The 18,844-nt window shown below is 43.5% G+C and overlaps 1 long non-coding RNA gene across 1 annotated transcript in view; it reads left to right on the top strand.

Annotated features, from left to right (window-relative positions):
* The window catches only part of LOC148006925 (uncharacterized), a 28,597-nt gene extending 10,153 nt beyond the window's left edge, over nt 1-18,444 (top strand). The window contains exons 2-3 of the long non-coding RNA XR_015645093.1: nt 11,188-11,365; nt 17,002-18,444. This is a non-coding gene — a long non-coding RNA (uncharacterized LOC148006925). The remainder of the gene's footprint in view (nt 1-11,187; nt 11,366-17,001) is intronic.
* Nucleotides 18,445-18,844: the final 400 nt, after the last annotated feature.

Genomic DNA, 18,844 nt, shown 5'->3' with positions numbered 1-18,844 from the left:
AATCTTGTGGAAAGGTAAAAACATGTAGATTATCATTCTGTTAAGTATTCTTATATAACTTTATATCTCTTAAGTATTCTTATATAACCTTATATCTTAAAAAAAAACCTAGCTGAGAAGTTATAGCTAAATGATAGCAGCTGTGGAAAGAGTCCAAAATGGACTTCAAAGATGTGTGTGATTCCTGAGACGTTACCGATGGTCGAATAGATGGTCCTACACCTGAGTGCATAAAGGCAACATTAAGTGGAGTAGTTGGACTGATGGGGAGTGTGGGGGGATATTAACATTGGAGGGAAAATGGTGGAAGGATAGGGGAGGAATTGGGCAGGAAGGCATAGAGGTAGATTTGATCAAAATACATTACATGTATGAATAAAAGTCTCAAACAATTTCCACAAATACCTAAGAGAATAGTCGGTCACAGTCCTGTGTATAGGATTACTTTGATCTTAGAAATCATGTGCTGAAAAGTAAATAATCGCTGTTTGCATGCTTGAGATAACATGCTTGAGATAACATGCTTGAGAAAATACTATTGCAGTATGTCAAATTCATACAGCATGAAAAACAGACAAAATTATCACACTGCCATCATAATACAGCAAAAATGGATCAGCTTAGAAAAGGAAGCAAGTGTATGCAATGTACACAGGGTAGACAACAAGGCAACAAGCTGTGAAATGTGGTGTGAGGGGAGGTGTTCTCTGCCCTGACAGCCCAACCCCCAGAAAGAGAAATTGTAAAATGTTCCACGGACGAAATTGTAAAAATGTTCCAGCCCTCTGGCTGTCTGAGCACTCAGGAACTGAGACGGGGTTTTAGACTGAAAAACCCAGAAATGCACCAGAGCAGATGAATGGGAGTGAGCCTTGAGGCTCCTCCAAACCGTCCCTTGTACACATCAGAGTCACAGGGGAATAACCGCCATTGAGCCCACAAAGGAAACCTCTAGGAAATGCATGATTTTCATGAGCCAAGAAATTCAGCGTCTTTCCAAGAAACTCTAGGAAGCTTACTTACCTATTGCTCAGCATCCTCTGGTTTGCTGCTTTAAAATCAAGCAGGCAGGCACGGGACAAGCCAGATGCCACATGGGAATGACAACCCAGATCATCTGAAGCTGCTGTACCTGGAAGGCAGTTCTGGACGGGTCAGTGTCCCAGGGCTAATCTGTGTGTGTGAAGCGGGTCTCTCTTGTGACCTTCCGGGACACCTCTCATCATCAGGTTCATACTCTAACTGTTCTATCTGCTAGCACTGCTCTTTCTGGCAGTTTTTCACAAACCTGACCCTCCTGCATCTTCCTTTGGCACCATCCTTTCAAGGCCAGCAGTCTTTCTGATCTCCCAGAAGAGTAGCAGCTTCAAACTGGTATAAACCGCCATGACACTAGGCTGCACTAGGCTGCTAGCATGTACCTGGGTGTGCACATTCTCCCTCTTCCTCCTCTTCCCCCTTCCCTTCCCCCCCTCTCTCTGAACCCTTCCAGGGCTGCTTAGCTCCTCCTGTGGTAAGAGCTCTGGGGCTCTGTCCAGGCCCACAAGGAATCACAAACCATAGGCATCAATGTTTATCAGCCATGGTTCCCAATGAGACAGTAACAGAGGCAGCCCCACAGAAAACACTTCCCTAGGCAGAAGGCATCGCTTCTAGGTGGCTGACTTCCACAGGGAACAATTTCCCACTTTACCCTTTATGAGGAATGAAGAAAATGGACAAAAAATTCTTAGGATTAGGAATCATCTTATAGCTGCCAGTTAGCTGAAAGTCTAACTCAAAAAATGATCAATTCGTACACAGATTCGGGCAACACCGGCCATAATGAATAGACACTGAGCCTGGACCACATGAATGCCTCAGAGGATGTTAAAGAAAAGCCGTTGAAAGGCAGAGCTCGCTGAGGGGGGCCACTAGGAACTGAGCAAGTGTGACCAAAGTGCATTGCATTCACGTATGGAAACTGCATAATGGAACCCAACATTCTGGACAATTAACATAAGTTATTTAAAAAGCCAGTGAGTGAGTAAAGTCAGATACTGTCCAAACCTGATCAAATGGCCTGAGTTCAATCTCCGGGAACCTCATGGTGGAAGGAGAGAACTGAGTCTTACATGTTGTCCTCTAACCTCCACACTGCTTGAATACACATACACACACATACATACATACACACAAATACATACATATACACATACATACACACTGAATAAATATTGTAATAATCTTTTAAATGTCTCAAAAGACCTTAAAGAGGACACGAAATCAGGGGTGTCCAACCTTTTGGCATTACCACATGAAGGTATCCTCTACAATTGGGCTGTATTCATAGCTATGCTGGAACATGTGTGGCCCTCGGGCTACAGTAGACATACCTGAGACAGCTTGTCAAGCTTGAGATTTAAAATATTAAACCAAAGTTGTCTCTGAAGAAAATGTGTGGAGCTAGAGAAAAAAAGTATTCTTATCACATGATTTAGATCATAAGACTTTGTAAGAAAAAAAATCCAGAATGGATTTGACTATTATCCATATTAGAACGGAATTCCCAGTACTTATCATGGCATTTGGCAAGCATCAGCTATAATGAATAAATTATATGCTAATTTAAAAAATAAAGAAATTTAAACACCAATTTTATTAACACTACTATGGCAGTAATGATGACAACCCTCATATGACCGTGGCAAAATGCCATTCACTGTTTAAGGGCTCCGTTTGTAACTGGTGCTTAATCCTCAAATCACCTTGCAGAGAGTCATGGAGAATTTGGAAGGCAACTTGCTGTCCTGGTTAATTTTTACTGTCAACTTGACACAACCTAGAGTTACCCAAGAAGAAGTCACAAATGAAGTATTGCCTCCATCAACTGGCCTAGAGCCATGTCTGTGACACTGTCTTGACAGATGTTGGATGGAGAAGAGCCCAACCTGCTATGGACAGCCATATCCCTGAGCAGCTAGGCCTAAGAAAGCTAGCTGGACATGAGCCAATGAGCAAACGTGTAAGGAGCATCTTCAATGGTCTCTGCCTCAGTTACTGCTGTATTCCTGCTCTGGCTTGTATCAATGGTGGATTGTGATCTGGAGTGTAAGCCAACTAATCTCTTCCCCCGGTTGTTGTCACAGAAACAGAGAAGAAACTAGAATACATTGGGGTTTTTTGGTTGTTGTTTTGGGGGTTTTGTTTGTTTGTTTGGATTTTTGTTTTTTGCTTTTTTGGTTTTTTGTTTTTGTTTTTGATTTTTTTGTTTTATTTTAATCACAGCAACAGAAATGAAACTAGAGCACCAGCCAAATTGCCCTCGTAAAGGCCAGCAGGGCACTGTAGCCATGGGTCATGTGGCGCCTCATCAACAAGCTTCTCAGCAAATGTGTACAAAGTCCCCTGTAGGTGATCACGATGTATGCCCATCACATCTAGACAAGGACGTTTCCATGTGCCTCTGCAGTCCAGAGTCCTCTTTGTCACAGCCACTCATGTGTCTCCATATCCCGGTTCTATCCCTAAACGGCCTTTCTCATAAATTTGATTTTTCAGAGTCAGGCATCATGTTCTAATACCTGTATTATAAGCACTTGAGAAGTCTGGGCAAAAGAATCTTAAGTCCAAGCCTAACCTGGGCTACATAGGAAAGTGCAGTCTGATTTGGGGTATTGTATGAGAGACCCTGTTTCAAAAACAAAACAAATCTGATTCTCAGTCTCAAAGAGCTCTTGGTTACCCAGCCAGGCAAGAACCAGCAACCCTTCAACTTTACACTGTGAACAAGGTGTGAATTGTGTTGTAGAGGAACAGAGAATTCAAGCTTGTCTTCCTCAGAGGGGCCCTGAGTGTTTGCAACAAATTAAAAAGGGCCCCCGAGTGTTTGCAACTGATTATCTGAACTTCATTGAAAGGCTGAAGTGTCTGTTTGCTGTCAAAGCCATTTTATGAAACATTTCCCCTCAACAGAGTATTCAGAAATGACATTCCAGAGACATTTAAGACCAGGTCTAGGAATCCACTGCTGCAGAATCAAGACCAATGGCTTGCTCTCACCAAACGTTCCCAAGGACTTAACAACTGCATGCATATGTGCAAGGAGAATGGTATCAAGGGGTCTTAGCTAATGGAGACTATTAACCTGATATGGTAATGTAATATGTAAATCATGTTTATGTATGGACTCCTCCTAAGACATGCCCCAGGCTAAAACTAGATAGCTGACCCTTATTGGCATTAAGTGATAAGTCAGAAAACCTTGAATAACTGTATTCGTTTTCTGGGAAATAAATAGCAGCATCAGCAGAGCGTGCCCAGGTTTCATGGAGCACATGCCCATGTTGCATCTGGCCCGGGTGTCTCATGCGCTGCTCCTGCACCTGCTGTTCTGTCAGTAACTCCATTCATTAGTGCAAGCTAAGTGCTGCAGCAGATGCCCACAATACATGAAAGTTCCACCATGGTGGGCTTTCCTTCTGTGCTCATCCATTAATTCAGAGAGACATACAGTTCTCTTCCATTTAAAAATTGGTTCCTGGAAGCTCTGGGGCATCAGAGCTTAAGTTCAGGTCACTTGAAGGTCATACTGGGTGCTGATATCAAGCCACCAAGAGACACAAGCCTGGGAGATAGCAAAGGGTATGTTATAATGGGCCAAGCAGGAGATGACATGTGTCTTTTTTGCCCAATATTATTGGGCTGATTCTAATGGCAGAAGGACCTGGGAGATAGTTCAGCTATGTATTCAGGGAGGAAGAGCAAGCTCAGATTTCGGATGAGTGCTTAGCAGTTTCTACCCTGTGACAAGTTATGAGATTTGAGCCACACATGTTGTTCTCCACTCTCAACAAAGAGGCAAGAGTATAGGCTGCAAGACACATTTACACATTTTGATGAGTATTTCCAAGTTCTGTTTTGGGAGCTTTTCTTGGCATATATATATATATATATATATATATATATATATATATGCAATATTTCAAACAAACACATAAACAAACACCTCAACTAATGCAGTAATCTTTTCTAGGGTGGGCAGCCAGGTAGACCTAGATTTGAGTCTGGGATCCATCACTCTATACTCGGTTGATCTGGGGAAAATGTTAGGTGTTCCCAGTCTCAAGTCCCCTTACAAGAAAACTGGTGTAAGTATATATAGTATTGCACGTGGTGTTGGAAAGATTCATTGAAATCATGAGTATAACTGGCACAGAGTAAGCCTTGGAAATACAAATCATATTTCACTGTGGTTCCCTGTGGCAATTGATGCCACCTTCTAACATAAAATATACAGCCACTGTGTAGAACTCACTAAGTGTGAAAGAAAAAAGGAAAGGAGTTCCAAAAACTATTTCCCACATTAAGAGGATGAGTTGCAGGGAAGAGGCAGCTGGAGAGATGGCTCAGTGGTTTAGGAATGCAGGCTGCCTTTGCAGATAACCCAGATTCAGTCCCCAGCAGTCTTATAGCATCTTGCAACAATCTGTAACTACAGTTCAGAGTATCTGACACCTCTCTTCTGGCTTCCTCGATCACTGCACATGCGTGGTACATATATATATATATACAGGCACATACAGACATTCATAAAATACAAACATAAAACCTCTATCTTAAAAAAAGAAGATTATGAGTTGGAAGGAGTTAGGAATACAGAGCCTGATGCTGAGGCCCCCCTTCCCCTCCCTAAGGCATGTTCCAAATGCCTGACCTGGCAGGCATGGTGGGAAGGGGAAAGTACCCAGCAGTACATAGGTAGACTAATAGAAGGTGTAAATGTAAGATATGAAGCTCTATTCAAAGAAAACATGAGAAAATTAGAACTCATATCTAGATACAGGCAACAAAAGTGAAACTAGACAGTTGGATTTATTAAACTAAAAATCTTTGGCATTGCAAAGGAATTAATGAATAAGGCAGCCTATGGGAACAGGACAAAAAATAAGCTATGCATGTGCTAATGGGTTAATAATGAAAAGGATGCACAGTGCAAGACTCCCAGCCAATAGAGTGGTACAAGCTACCTTAAGGGTGAGTCTTACCAGTTCAGTTAATGCACACCGTAGAAAATGTCAGCGCCAGCACTGACACAGTACCGAGAATCGGGCGAAAGCCTACAGGATGAAAGAAACACACACACACACACACACACACACACACACACACACACAGGTTATCATGTCAAGCCAGGAGAGGAAGAGAGGAAGAGAGGAAGAGAGGAAGAGAGAGAGAGAGAGAGAGAGAGAGAGAGAGAGAGAGAGAGGAAGGAAGAGTGAGAGACTCCTGTAGCTTTATTCACCACTTATATACCCAAGTCTCCAGGTAGACAATAACTGGGAAGCACAGTGGGAAACCCTGGCTCTCGACTACCTGGCCCGTGACTTCGTGACTTCGGTAACAAAAGACCGACGAGGAGACCTGAATTAATTAGGGAGAAATCCCAGAAGACCAGCCTAAATCTCAAGGATAAAGGCTGAGGAAGTAAAAGGCAGAAGTAAATTGACCACCACCCAGGTGTGGTCCAGGTGTGTCGGTTCCACATGCATCAGCCGGGCTCAGCAGAGGTCATGCAGTGGAGACACCGGGTGTTTACTACTTGGTCTTTTCTTCCTGTGCCGTAAATACATGGGAGAGGCCTCTGTCCAACAATCCCATGACTTCTTAACTGTGGCCATGCAGTTACAAAGCGGCCAGGCCCAAATCCAATATGGCACTACAAGAAAATCCCTCACAGACATGCAGCCCAGAGGTTCGTCTGCCTAGTGATTGTAGATGTTGACAATCAGTGTCCACCATAACAAACAACTGTCATCAACCATCACAGCACCAACACTTTGAGGGTTTTTTTTTTTTTTTTTTTTTGCGGGGGGAGGGAGTGTTTTGTTTTGTTTTTTATGGATCCAATTTCCAAACCATCTCTTTGGTGAGTCAGGCAGGCTGAACTCTGCCAAGACCGATTATGTCATGTGGAGAGGGTACACTGTTGTACAAAATGACACCTGTTGGGAAATGATCTGTAATTACAAGACAGCAGCCACATAGTCTAGAGGCTGGCCCTGAGCTCCTCAAATTCTACCTCTCCAACAGTCAGCTGTTCTTTACCCTCCAAGGGACTTCATGAACAACACAGCCCTTTGACCTGGCTTCACTGAGAAGCTACGTTTACTAAGACGTGACTGGGTCACTTTTCATTTCATGCACACAGCCTCTGAGCAGAGAATCCCGGCTCTGGCCTTCTCAAAAGGCCAGAGCCGGGATTCTCTGCTCAGAGGCTGTCCTTACACCTGGCACGCATCAGTTACCCCAGCATCTTCCCCTTTCATCCTGAGGGGAGTAAAAATTATTCTAAAGAGAAAAAATTGTACCTTTCCCTTCAGCTATCAATCTACTGAAATGGAAGAAAGAGATTTCATGGTTTTGACAACTTGTCAGACCACCTTGCAGGACACACTGGAGGCCACACTTTAGGTCAGGGATGCACGGAACCACACCTGAGCAAGCCTATTAATTATGTATGCCTCTGGCCCTCTATTTAAACCTGAACCTCATCAGGACCCTAATGATGGACCTGGGGCTTGGGAGGGTGTCACTGAATCTCTTTATTCCTCTACCCAATTGAAGAATGGCCACACTCTCCCCTTCACTGTTATTTATCTCATTAACTGGCTGGTTGTGGGGGCTAAGGGGATGGCTCAATGGTTGATTGATCCTAGTGACCAAATCAGATAGCTCACAATTACATGAAATTCCTTCTTCTGGCCTCTGTAGACACCCACATGTATGTATGCATAGACACATACACACGGCCACACAAACACATGCACATAAGTAAAATAAAAATACATTTAAAAAATTGGCCTATTGAAGGCAGGTAGCTAAATCTGGCTTATAAAAGCTGCCACGGCCTAGGCTTTGATCCTTAGAATTATAGCACAAAGAATGTTGCCTCTGGATGCACAGCAGAGTCCAGCAAGCCATCCACATACTACAACCAGGGTCATTCTTCACTTCTTCTAACAGGAACCATTTAGGCTCCATGTTAGGCTTCAGGTTTTAGGATAATTTGTATTTTATATGAAATTCCCTAATTCTAAAGTGTTGGAAGTTAAAAGAAAATTAAAGAGAATTGTAAAAATAAAATAAAATAGAGATATCTATAGGTCCTATCTGCTGTGAGCAGTGTTTTCAACTTTGTTCCATCTGAGAGAGCTTGCTGAGATCTGAGTATACTTCCAGTGTTCCTTGAGGCCTTGTGGGTTGAATTTAATCCCATGGTGAAATAATGAAAAGGTAGTGATGTAGTCTGACTATGGTGTTCATAAACAGGGCCTTTTGGAGGAAATTGCATTAGACAAGGTCATCCCAGTGGATGAATCTTAGTAGCTGCATACAATGAGAGAGGTTTGGGGATGTAGTTCAGTTGGAAAATACTGCTTGTCTAGCATTCGGGAAACCCTGATCCCAGTTCCCATGCAACAGAGAACTTGGACATGCCAATAAATTCTGTGCTTAGGAGTTGGAAGCGGGAGGATCAGAAGTTCAAGTTCATCCTAGATTACATAGAGTGTTTGAGACCACAGGAGATACTATAATAAATAAATAGATGGATGGATTGATGGATGGATGAATGGATGGATGGAAAGGTAGATAAGAGGAGGGGGAAGAGAGAGATCAGCAGATGAGCATGGGTACCCTCTTCTGTCTCTTGCCATATGAATATCCTATGGCTTGAGATTTTTCTGGGCAAGAAGAACACATCAGTCAGCTCCCACACCTTGCCCTTTAACCAGAACCATGAGACAAAATAACCCCTTTTCTTTGTAAGCACCTAGCCTCAGCATTTCATTAGAAGGTACTCTAATACAGTTTTCCCACAACAGCTATGCAGTCTCTAAGTGTCTTTCTTGCTGGCCAGTTTGTGAAGATATCCCATTTTACAGAAGGAAAATTTCCCTTTGCATTTTAGGAGACCCACTTGTCACATTTTTTAAGATGGATTAATAGGAGAGAACACACTATTTTAGTTAGGTGTACATGAGAGACCCATATGAAAATGAAAACTCAACCTAAAAAAAAAAAAGCCATCAAGCCTACAGCTTTCATACCAATCTCAGAATATTGCATAGGTCATGTTGTGTGTCAGTTGAATCCAGAGTGGCAATCATGAGGAAGTACCTCACATGTATAGGACAACCCGTGCAATGCTTCATGCTTGTCATCCCAGCACTTGGGAGGCTAAAGCAGGAGGATTGTTGCAAGCTAGACAAAGTTCCAAACTAGCCTGGACTACAAGGTGAAATCCTATTTCAAGAGAAAATAAAAATGAAAAAGAGGGTCTGGAGAGATAGCTCAGCAATTAAGAGCACTGACTGTTCTTCCAGAGATCCTGAGTTCAATTCCCAGCAGCCACACAGTGGGTTACAGACATCTGTAATGGGATCTGATTCCCTCTTCTGGTGTGCTTGAAGATAGAGCTCTCATGTGCATAAAATACATAAATAAATGAATCCTTTAGAAAATGAAAAAGAGATGTATGAGGGAATGGAAGAAGGTAAGAATTGTTTTAACAACATCTGTTTATAAAATATTGCCTCCTTAGCTCTGGTCTGCTGGAACATCCCCTCTAGACACTCTCAAGAAGCAGAGAGTGGTTTATGGTTTGATGAGCTGGCTAAGTGAACTTTCCTGCTGTCTCCGTCTCTCCACAACTAGAATGCCCAGGAAGTTTCCCACCGTGGTGGCCTCAGTGGTTGGCTGCCCTGCAGAGTCTTTAGAATCTGTCTCCTGTGAACTCTTGAGTGGAGCAAACACTTGTAAAGATTTGCTCATAGCTATCATTGTAAGTTTCTGTTTGGTGAATTCCACGTTCCCAGGAAGTGCCCTCAGAATTTCATAACACAATAGCTCTTGTTGGGCAGTGGGTGGGGTTCGGGTGAGGGACACAACCCTGCAAAGCACAAGATTGACACCATGAATAGGAACAGACAGTTGGATGCCATTCCTTCTCAGAACCTCGTGTAACCTGGAGCCTGTCCAACTCGGCCAGCCTGGGAAGCCAAGGAAGATGAAGGAAGGAACTGAACGAGCAGCTAAGCCTGACTATAGGTACATCATGAATGCTTCCATTGAAGACTTGAGGACAGATAAGTCCCTGCCCAAGGACCAGACACTGCCTAGTCCTCTGAGAACCTAAGCTCCCAAAATGGCTCAAGAAGACCAAGATCCCTTCTCTCAAGTTTCAGACCATAAGGCTTAGACAGGTGATGAGCTTCTGAGGTTACTGTCAACAGTCACTGTGTCAAAGTCCGACATTCAAAATGTGTGTGCATCAGTAGACCTCTAAATGATTTAACACAATAGTAACAAGTGATGTATATATTCATGGCTGTAATGACTGAAAATATCCTTTCAAACATCTATCTGAGGTGACCTGGGGCATTGACTCATGATCCTAGCACTAAGGATGGAAACAAGCAGATCCATGCAGGGGGCTCACTGGCCAGCCAGCCCAGCCTAGCCAGTGAGCTCCAGGACAGTGAGGGAGCCCTGCTTAAACAACAAGGTGTAAAGCTCCTAATAGTGATGATACCTATGGTTATCCTCTGGCCTCCAGACATGCACATGCACATGTGAACATATGTATACCTATGTACATAAGTGTCCCACACACATATGCATTAACACATGCATACACAATCCATCTGTGTAAAAGGGGACCAAGTAAAAAGTTGATGACTACAGTCTTCTGCAGATTTAAAGTAGAGGACATGCACTTTCATGCATGGAGCCATATTGGATTTGGGCCTAGCCACTTTTTGACTGCATGGTTCAAAGTGACTCTGGGCTGTTTGGCCACAGAGACTCACCCCTAAGATGACTGCCATAAGCCTTAAGATTGTTGGACAAAGCCTCTCCCATGAATTTATGGCACAGGAAGATAACATTCAAGGGATGCCTCAGCTCCCTTAGCAGATACCAGTTATCTCCTCAGTCTACACCCAGTGTCTCCACCACCTGACCTCATCGCCTGGCTTCTTTGCCTCCAGCTATCACTGCCTATACCCTCATCTCCCCCTCCTTCATGTTTCACAAAGGTCACTCCCCCTACCTGAAAGCCTTAAAAGCTGTAACATTCATCGCAATAAACAAGACCTTGACAACAGAATCTTGCTTGGTCTCCTTCTTCTCTCGCCCCCCATTTAGGCCCAAGGGTAGCGCCCCTTCGGGACCCTGAATAACTGGGTCCCCGCTGGCGGGGACAAGTGGCACCCGAACACAAGGACCCCGAAGTACGGCCAACTACCGGATGATGGAGACAGGAGATCCGCGGAGAGATTGAGGACTCTCAGGCTGCATCGATCGTGCATCACTGGAGAGGGAGGTAAGACCGGTCGAATAAGTGTGGTCCCATCGCCATGGGGAAGGTATTGTCTAAGGAGGCTTGATTCATAGGAGAGATCAAGCGCTCATTCAGGGAGAGAGGAAAGAGTTAAGAAAAAGGATTTAATCAATTTCTTTTGTTTTATTGATGAAAAGTGTCCCTGGTTAATTTTAAGTGAATTTTTTTTTGTCTTTGTGTGAGAAACTTGTCCTTAGTTTATAAATGAAGGAGCAGAAATTAATTCCTATAGTTGGAATAAGGTTGGAAAGTGTTTAAATGTCTTATTGTAAGAAAAAGGATCCTAGGTGGTTCCGATTCAGGAGGTAGTGTCTGTGTCTTTGTGTCTTTGTGTTTTGTGCCGGCTAAACTCTGGGTCTGTATTTGCTCTCGAGTTCTGGAGTTCTGGAGTTCTGGTTTTGCAGCTGCTCCCATCTCAGGCTGAGAGGGAGGATCGTGTCTCAGGAGAGACGCAAATGTGAGCGGTAGATGTGCCAGGGACTCACCGATTGCGCTGCCCTGGGAGACGTCCCAGGAGGTAAGAAGGGACCCCAGGGACGCCTGGGAGATTCCCGTCTGGGTGCCGGTGAGGATTCGGCGATTCTCATGGATTGGAGAAAAGACCCGCATTTCTGGCTGTCTGTATTTCCAGAGTGGCCCTTGTCTGTGTTTCTTAGGTCTTTGTTTTGTGTTACTTGTGACTTTGACAATGGGAAGATTCTGGTTGGGAAGGAGGAGTGGTGTGGAATCTGCTCCCGTTCATCTGTCTTTGCTGAGCTCATGGAAGCTCCCATCTGAATCAGCTCAGTTTTGTGGCAATCTTGTGGCGGCCGCTTGTTTTTGTTTTGTGCGCACTTTTGTTTTTTTGTCTGTTAATCTTTTGATTGTCTTTCTATGTGACTAAATGCTTTTGCCCTCTTCAGCAGACCTCTATTTTCTGGACTCTCTTCTTGTTTTCTCATCATCCCACTTGGGATGCTTGTTAGTGGCTGTTACAGGAAATCTATAATGTTCACTTGAGTGTGCTTGAGAAACAAGAATTTCAGGTTTGCCCTGGGTTCCTTTGGGATAGGTGTGGGGATAGGCTTGATTTCTATTGCAAATGATATAACATTGCATATGTTAGTACTCCTAACACTTCTTGGGACTGTGCCTCTGGGATCACAACCTGTATAAGTTTAGAAGTTCTAAAAGGCAGTCATGACCTTTGTGTGTAGGTTCAGATAGTGTCCAGATTGGAATCCTGATGCTAAAGACTTAGTAAGACACAAAAGAGAGTTGAGAATTACTTAGGGCTATCTTAAGGCAGAGTTCAGCTAGGTGCTGCAAGGGCATCTGCTGTTTCCCTGTTGCAGAGAGACCCTTACTCAAGTCTTGGGAAATCGCGGACCCCAGACACAGAGAGACCATTTTGGATGTAATAAGCAAAGGCGAGGTTTATTACGGAGACCTATTACAGAGATCTCCGGGCGACACATATCCCACGCAGGAGACAGAGGTGTCGGCCCCGAGAGGCTGGGAAAAGGAGTATTTAAAGGCAGAGGCTGTGAGCACCAGGGGATGGGGGATGTCAAAGGGGAATGCACCTCAAGTTACAAGATTGTTTTATGGCTCCAGGAGATAAGGGGACACCAGAAGGTTTTATGGCCCCCTGGTTCCTGGAACAGAGCTACTAAATCAGGAGAAGGGTAGGGTCTTCAGGTCCTCATTGTTTTTAAAAGTTTGTCAAAATTGATGGAGCATTTGTATTTGAAACACCTCTGGTTAGGCTTGGGCTGCCCGGTTTCTTGGAGTGCTCTCTGCAGGACACAATGGCTGAAAAGCACAAGTAGGGGCTTATCAGGGTCTGGAGGACATCTGGTTAAAGTATGACTCTGAGTAAGCTGGGGGGATGTCTTTGGATGGTTTATGGGTCAGTCCTCGATAGCCTGAGCTGGTTTTTGCATTCCTTTTCTTTATCTTTATGGCCTGCTATTCCTGGCGGCAGGGCTTAGCCCTGAGTTTGTGGCTTTTGGGGCTTACTCTTTTAATTTTATATTTCTAAACCTAGAATTCGTATAATTCTCCTTTCACCTGCAACACAAGGCTTATGGAGATAAAGCTTCAGTTGTGTTAATACAGAATTGTATGCTAGAGTCTTGAAAGTATTTAAAAAAAAAAAAAGAAAGAAAGAAACCTGGTAAAACATATCTTATTCCAAACAGCAATTAAGTTGGTTATTACAAAATACTGATATTTGGCCTATCACATACAAATTTTTCAGGCGAAGTTGATAATTTTACTCTTTGCATGCTTTTGTATTTCATATAAATTTGTGCATGCAACCCATAGAAAATGCGCTTACTGTATTATAGGTGGTTCATCTAATGAAAAGGCTACATGTATGATTGGATCACTTGTTTATTCTCTTGAGTTTCTGCTGCTTCAGCACAGATTATTAAATTCCGTGCTTTAGCCACTGTTTTTAAAATGTTAAAAAAAAAATCAAGCTTTCAATTCATATACTGATACCCAATGTGCTGCTTGTGGTTTACAATTGATTTCAATTACTTAATGCTTTATTTTTTTTTCAGTTACTACTGTACTTTATTGTGTTCAATCAAATCACCATGTTACAAAAATAGCAAGCTGCCATAATAAAAAATAAGGCTCCTCTATTCAGCACCAGATAGCATCATTTTACTTTCAAGCCTAGAAATTGCACACTTGTATATAAACCAACCGAAGATGAGGATTGATAGTTCATCTTGGTGGATTTTTCCTTTGAATATGAAGTGTCCTTCCTTATCTTTTTTGATGACTTTTAGTTGAAAATTGATTTTATTTGATATTAGAATGGCTACTCCAGCTTGCGTCTTCTGACCATTTGCTTGGAAAATTGTTTTCCAGCCTTTCACTCTGAGGTAGTGTCTGTCTTTGTCTCTGAGGTGTGTTTCCTGTAGGCAGCAGAATGCAGGGTCCTCATTGCGTATCCAGTTTGTTAATCTATGTCTTTTTATTGGGGAGTTAAGGCCATTGATGTTGAGAGATATTAAGGAATAGTGATTATTGCTTCCTGTTATATTCATATTTGGATGTGAGGTTATGTTTGTGTGCTTTTCTTCTCTTTGTTTTGTTGCCAAGACGATTAGTTTCTTGCTTCTTCTAGGGTATAGCTTGCCTCCTTATGTTGGGCTTTACCCTTTATTATCCTTTGTAGGGCTGGATTTGTAGAAAGATATTTTGTAAATTTGGTTTTGTCATGGAATATCTTGGTTTCTCCATCTATGTTAATTGAGAGTTTTGCAGGATACAGTAACCTGGGCTGGCATTTGGGTTCTCTTAGGGTCTGTATGACATCTGTCCAGGATCTTCTGGCCTTCATAGTTTCTGGCGAAAAGTCTGGTGTGATTCTGATAGGTCTGCCTTTATATGTTACTTGACCTTTTTCCCTTACTGCTTTTAATATTCTTTCTTTATTTTGTGCGTTTGGTGTTTTGACAATTATGTGACGGGAGGTGTTTCTTTTCTGGTCCAATCTATTTGGAGTTCTGTAGGCTTCTTGTATGCCTATGGGTATCTCTTTTTTTAGGTTAGGGAAGTTTTCTTCTATGATTTTGTTGAAGATACTTACTGGTCCTTTGAGCTGGGAGTCTTCACTCTCTTCTATACCTATTATCCTTAGGTTTGATCTTCTCATTGAGTCCTGGATTTCCTGTATGTTTTGGACCAGTAGCCTTTTCTGCTTTACATTATCTTTGACAGTTGAGTCAATGATTTCTATGGAATCTTCTGCTCCCGAGATTCTCTCTTCCATCTCTTGTATTCTGTTGGTGAAGCTTGTATCTACAGCTCCTTGTCTTTTCTTTTGATTTTCTATGTCCAGGGTTGTTTCCATGTGTTCTTTCTTGATTGCTTCTATTTCCATTTTTAATTCCTTCAACTGTTTGATTGTGTTTTCCTGGAATTCTTTCAGGGATTTTTGAGATTCCTCTCTGTAGGCTTCTACTTGTTCTCTAAGGGAGTTCTTTATGTCTTTCTTGAAGTCCTCCAGCATCATGATCAAATATGATTTTGAAACTAGATCTCGCTTTTCTGGTGTGTTTGGATATTCCTTGTTTGCTTTGGTGGGAGAATTGGGCTCCGATGATGCCATGTAGTCTTGGTTTCTGTTGCTTGGGTTCCTGCGCTTGCCTCTCGCCATCAGATTATCTCTAGTGTTACTTTGTTCTGCTATTTCTGACAGTGGCTAGACTGTCCTATAAGCCTGTGTGTCAGGAGTGCTGTAGACCTGTTTTCCTGTTTTCTTTCAGCCAGTTATGGGGACAGAGTGTTCTGCTTTCGGGCGTGTTGTTTTTCCTCTCTACAGGTCTTCAGCTGTTCCTGTGGGCCTGTGTCTTGAGTTCACCAGGCAGGTTTCTTGCAGGGGAAAAGTTGGTCCTACCTATGGTTCCAAGGCTCAAGTTTGCTCGTGGGGTACTGCCTAAGTCCTCTCCGCGGCGGCAGCAACCAGGAAGATCTGCGCCGCTCTTTCCGGGAGCCTCCGTGCACCAGGGTTCCAGATGACGTTTGGTGTTTTCCTCTGGCGTCTGGATGTGCACAGAGTGCAGTCTCTTCTGGTTTCCCAGGCATGTCTGCCTCTCTGAAGGTTTAGCTCTCCCTCCCACGGGATTTGGGTGCAGAGAACTGTTTATGCGGTCTGTTTCCTTCAGGTTCCGGCGGTGTCTCAGGCGCAGGGGTCCTGCCGCTCCTGGGCCCTCCCCTACGGGAACCCAGAGGCCTTATACAGTTGCCTCTTGGGCCAGGGATGTGGGCAGGGGTGGGCAGTGTTGGTGGTCTCCTCCGCTCTGCAGCCTCAGGAGTGCCCACCTGATCAGGCGGTGAGGTCTCTCTACTTAATGCTTTATTAAAGGCAGGTTTTCTACATAAAATCAGTGAGTGATGATTTCAGTGTGAATGTCTGACAACTCACTGTCCTTTCCGTGCTCTGACTCAGACAACTAAACAAAACCATAGACCCAGCTCTTTGAAAATGATAATGGAGTTGATAACACTCCCTCCCAAATAGAGGAAGACTCCATTTGCTTACTTTCAACTCCCATCCTCACCTTACCAGCTCAGGGATTTCTATTATGACTGAATCTGGATGCTTATGTTTAGGTAAATAAAGCTGGTGAGGGGCTGGAGTGATGGCTTAGTGGTTAAGAGCACTAAGTACTGTTCCTTTATAGGCCATTTAAGAACTCAAACTGGATTGCCTGGACCCCTTAGCAATAATACCAGGCAGATTATAGGCCTTACATAGGAACAATTAGTCAAAAAATCTCATTCTTTATATCACCAAAACAATAATTTGGTATAAAAGTCAATTTATAAATACAAGTGCTCAATGTCCTCAATTTAATCCTCAAGGACTTATCTTAATAAATAATATTTTAACAATATTTTAATAAATAAAAAAGGGGAGTTATCCCTGTATGCTAAAATATGCTCCTTTTATTTCAATTTTAAAATTTGAATGCCAAGGAATACTCTGAGTTTATGGCATACTACAACTAGGCATACTTCTGCCTAGGTGAAATAGAAAGATCCACATATTGGCATGATCCTGTTCAGATATTTTATATGGGGAAGAGGGAATCTTTGTGTTTTTTCTACAGGATGCTACAGGAGTGTGCCAGCTGCCTGAGTGGCTGGTGAGACTTGCTGATCCTGGGAGCATGAAGAATCAGCTCTCCTGGTTCGGGTCCCTGGAGTCATTCCTGTGTCCTTGGAGGAATATGGAGGATTCCCACTCATCTTTTGTCATCACAGAAATTCTGGCATTGCTGCAGTCATTGTGTCCCGTCCCACCGCAGCCTGCGCTCCGACCCTCTGTGCACTGCTGCTTGCTGGAAGCTGCTGTGGACTGGGGAACTCTGCCCTGGTTCTGCAGATCTCAGACATGGTTCCATTGCCTGTTGCTTGTTCCAGACAAGAATGACCGACCCTGAACTGTCCTGGGAAAGACCTTGGCACTTTTGCTGCTATTGTAGCAGCCATTACTGCTGCAGCCATTGTGTCTGCAGTGTCTGGAGTTACCCTCCCCCCAATCTATTGTTAGGCAAGCACAGTGGGTGAACTTTCTGGAGTAGTTGCTAACAATTGGGAATTCTAAATTTTATTACAGGAGAGGCTTGACTAGGCCCTTGGTGGTATGGCCATAGCAGCTGAGGAGAACCAGATGAGGTGCCCACTACTTATCGGGAGAGGCTCAATTTCCACAATCTCTTAAATTAATGCCATCTGGCTCCTACTCTTTCGCCCCTGGGCTCAAGTAAGAGGAATGAGAAGATGATCCAATGTAGCTATCCTCAGGGACGGGCAACTTCCTCTGACCCTTGACCAATCTAAGACAGGAACCTTGGGGGCGACAAGGTGATCCTATGACAGATAAGGCTGGGGTTTGAGAGGTCGATCCTAAGACAGAGGTGGCTACACCCCGTTTAAACGTGCGGGCCGGTCAAATGCTCCTCTGCCCAGTTTCTCCCCCAATAACACACACGTATAGCCCAGAATGGTGTGTTACACCATAAGTTCATTCCTAGCCATTGGGGTGCAGTCCTAACTGCAAGAGTGGCTCGCCATGGCCGAGCTGGGCACTCTGTGAGGCATGTCTGATCTCTCTCAGACCACTACTTCCACCTAATGGTCTTTTATAAAAGAAAAATGGGGGAGATGCACGGAGCCATATTGGATTTGGGCCTAGCCGCTTTTTGACTGCATGGTTCAAAGTGACTCTGGGCTGTTTGGCCACAGAGACTCACCCCTAAGATGACTGCCATAAGCCTTAAGATTGTTAGACAAAGCCTCTCCCATGAATTCATGGCACAGGAAGATAACATTCAAGGGATGCCTCAGCTCCCTTAGCAGATACCAGTTATCTCCTCAGTCTACACCCAGTGTCTCCACCACCTGACCTCATCGCCTGACTTCTTTGCCTCCAGCTATCACTGCCTATACCCTCATCTCCCCCTCCTTCATGTTTCACAAAGGTCACTCCCCCTACCTGAAAGCCTTAAAAGCTGTAACGTTCATCCCAATAAATGAGACCTTGACAACAGAATCTTGCTTGGTCTCCTTCTTCTCTCGCCCCCCATTTAGGCCCAAGGGTAGCGCCCCTTCGGGACCCTGAATAACTGGGTCCCTGCTGGCAGGGACACTTTCAATGACTAAATAATCATTTTGGTCAATAATACTTGTCACCATAAAGTTTTTAACTTCTATATTCTCTAAATTGTATATATTCGTGACAGAAGTTTTCCCTGAAAGATAACTTGTGTTTGTAAGTATTTTGCAGTAAAGATGTATTTAGGTTTACCATTTTAGACTTTCTAAAATAAAATAATCACTTTTTTCATTCTGTCTTGCCCAATGTAGATTCCTCACAATTTAGCTAAGGTCTAGATAGATAACTATATAGAAGTGTAAGGAGTTATGTGTAGGTGTGCACATGTGTAAAGG

The sequence above is a fragment of the Rattus norvegicus genome, chromosome 1 (assembly GCF_021556685.1).
Source record: "Rattus norvegicus strain SHRSP/BbbUtx chromosome 1, alternate assembly SHRSP_T2T, whole genome shotgun sequence".
Taxonomy (NCBI): domain Eukaryota; kingdom Metazoa; phylum Chordata; class Mammalia; order Rodentia; family Muridae; genus Rattus; species Rattus norvegicus.
The sequence above is the reverse complement of the archived record's forward strand: the minus strand, read 5'-3'. Positions and strand labels throughout refer to the sequence as shown.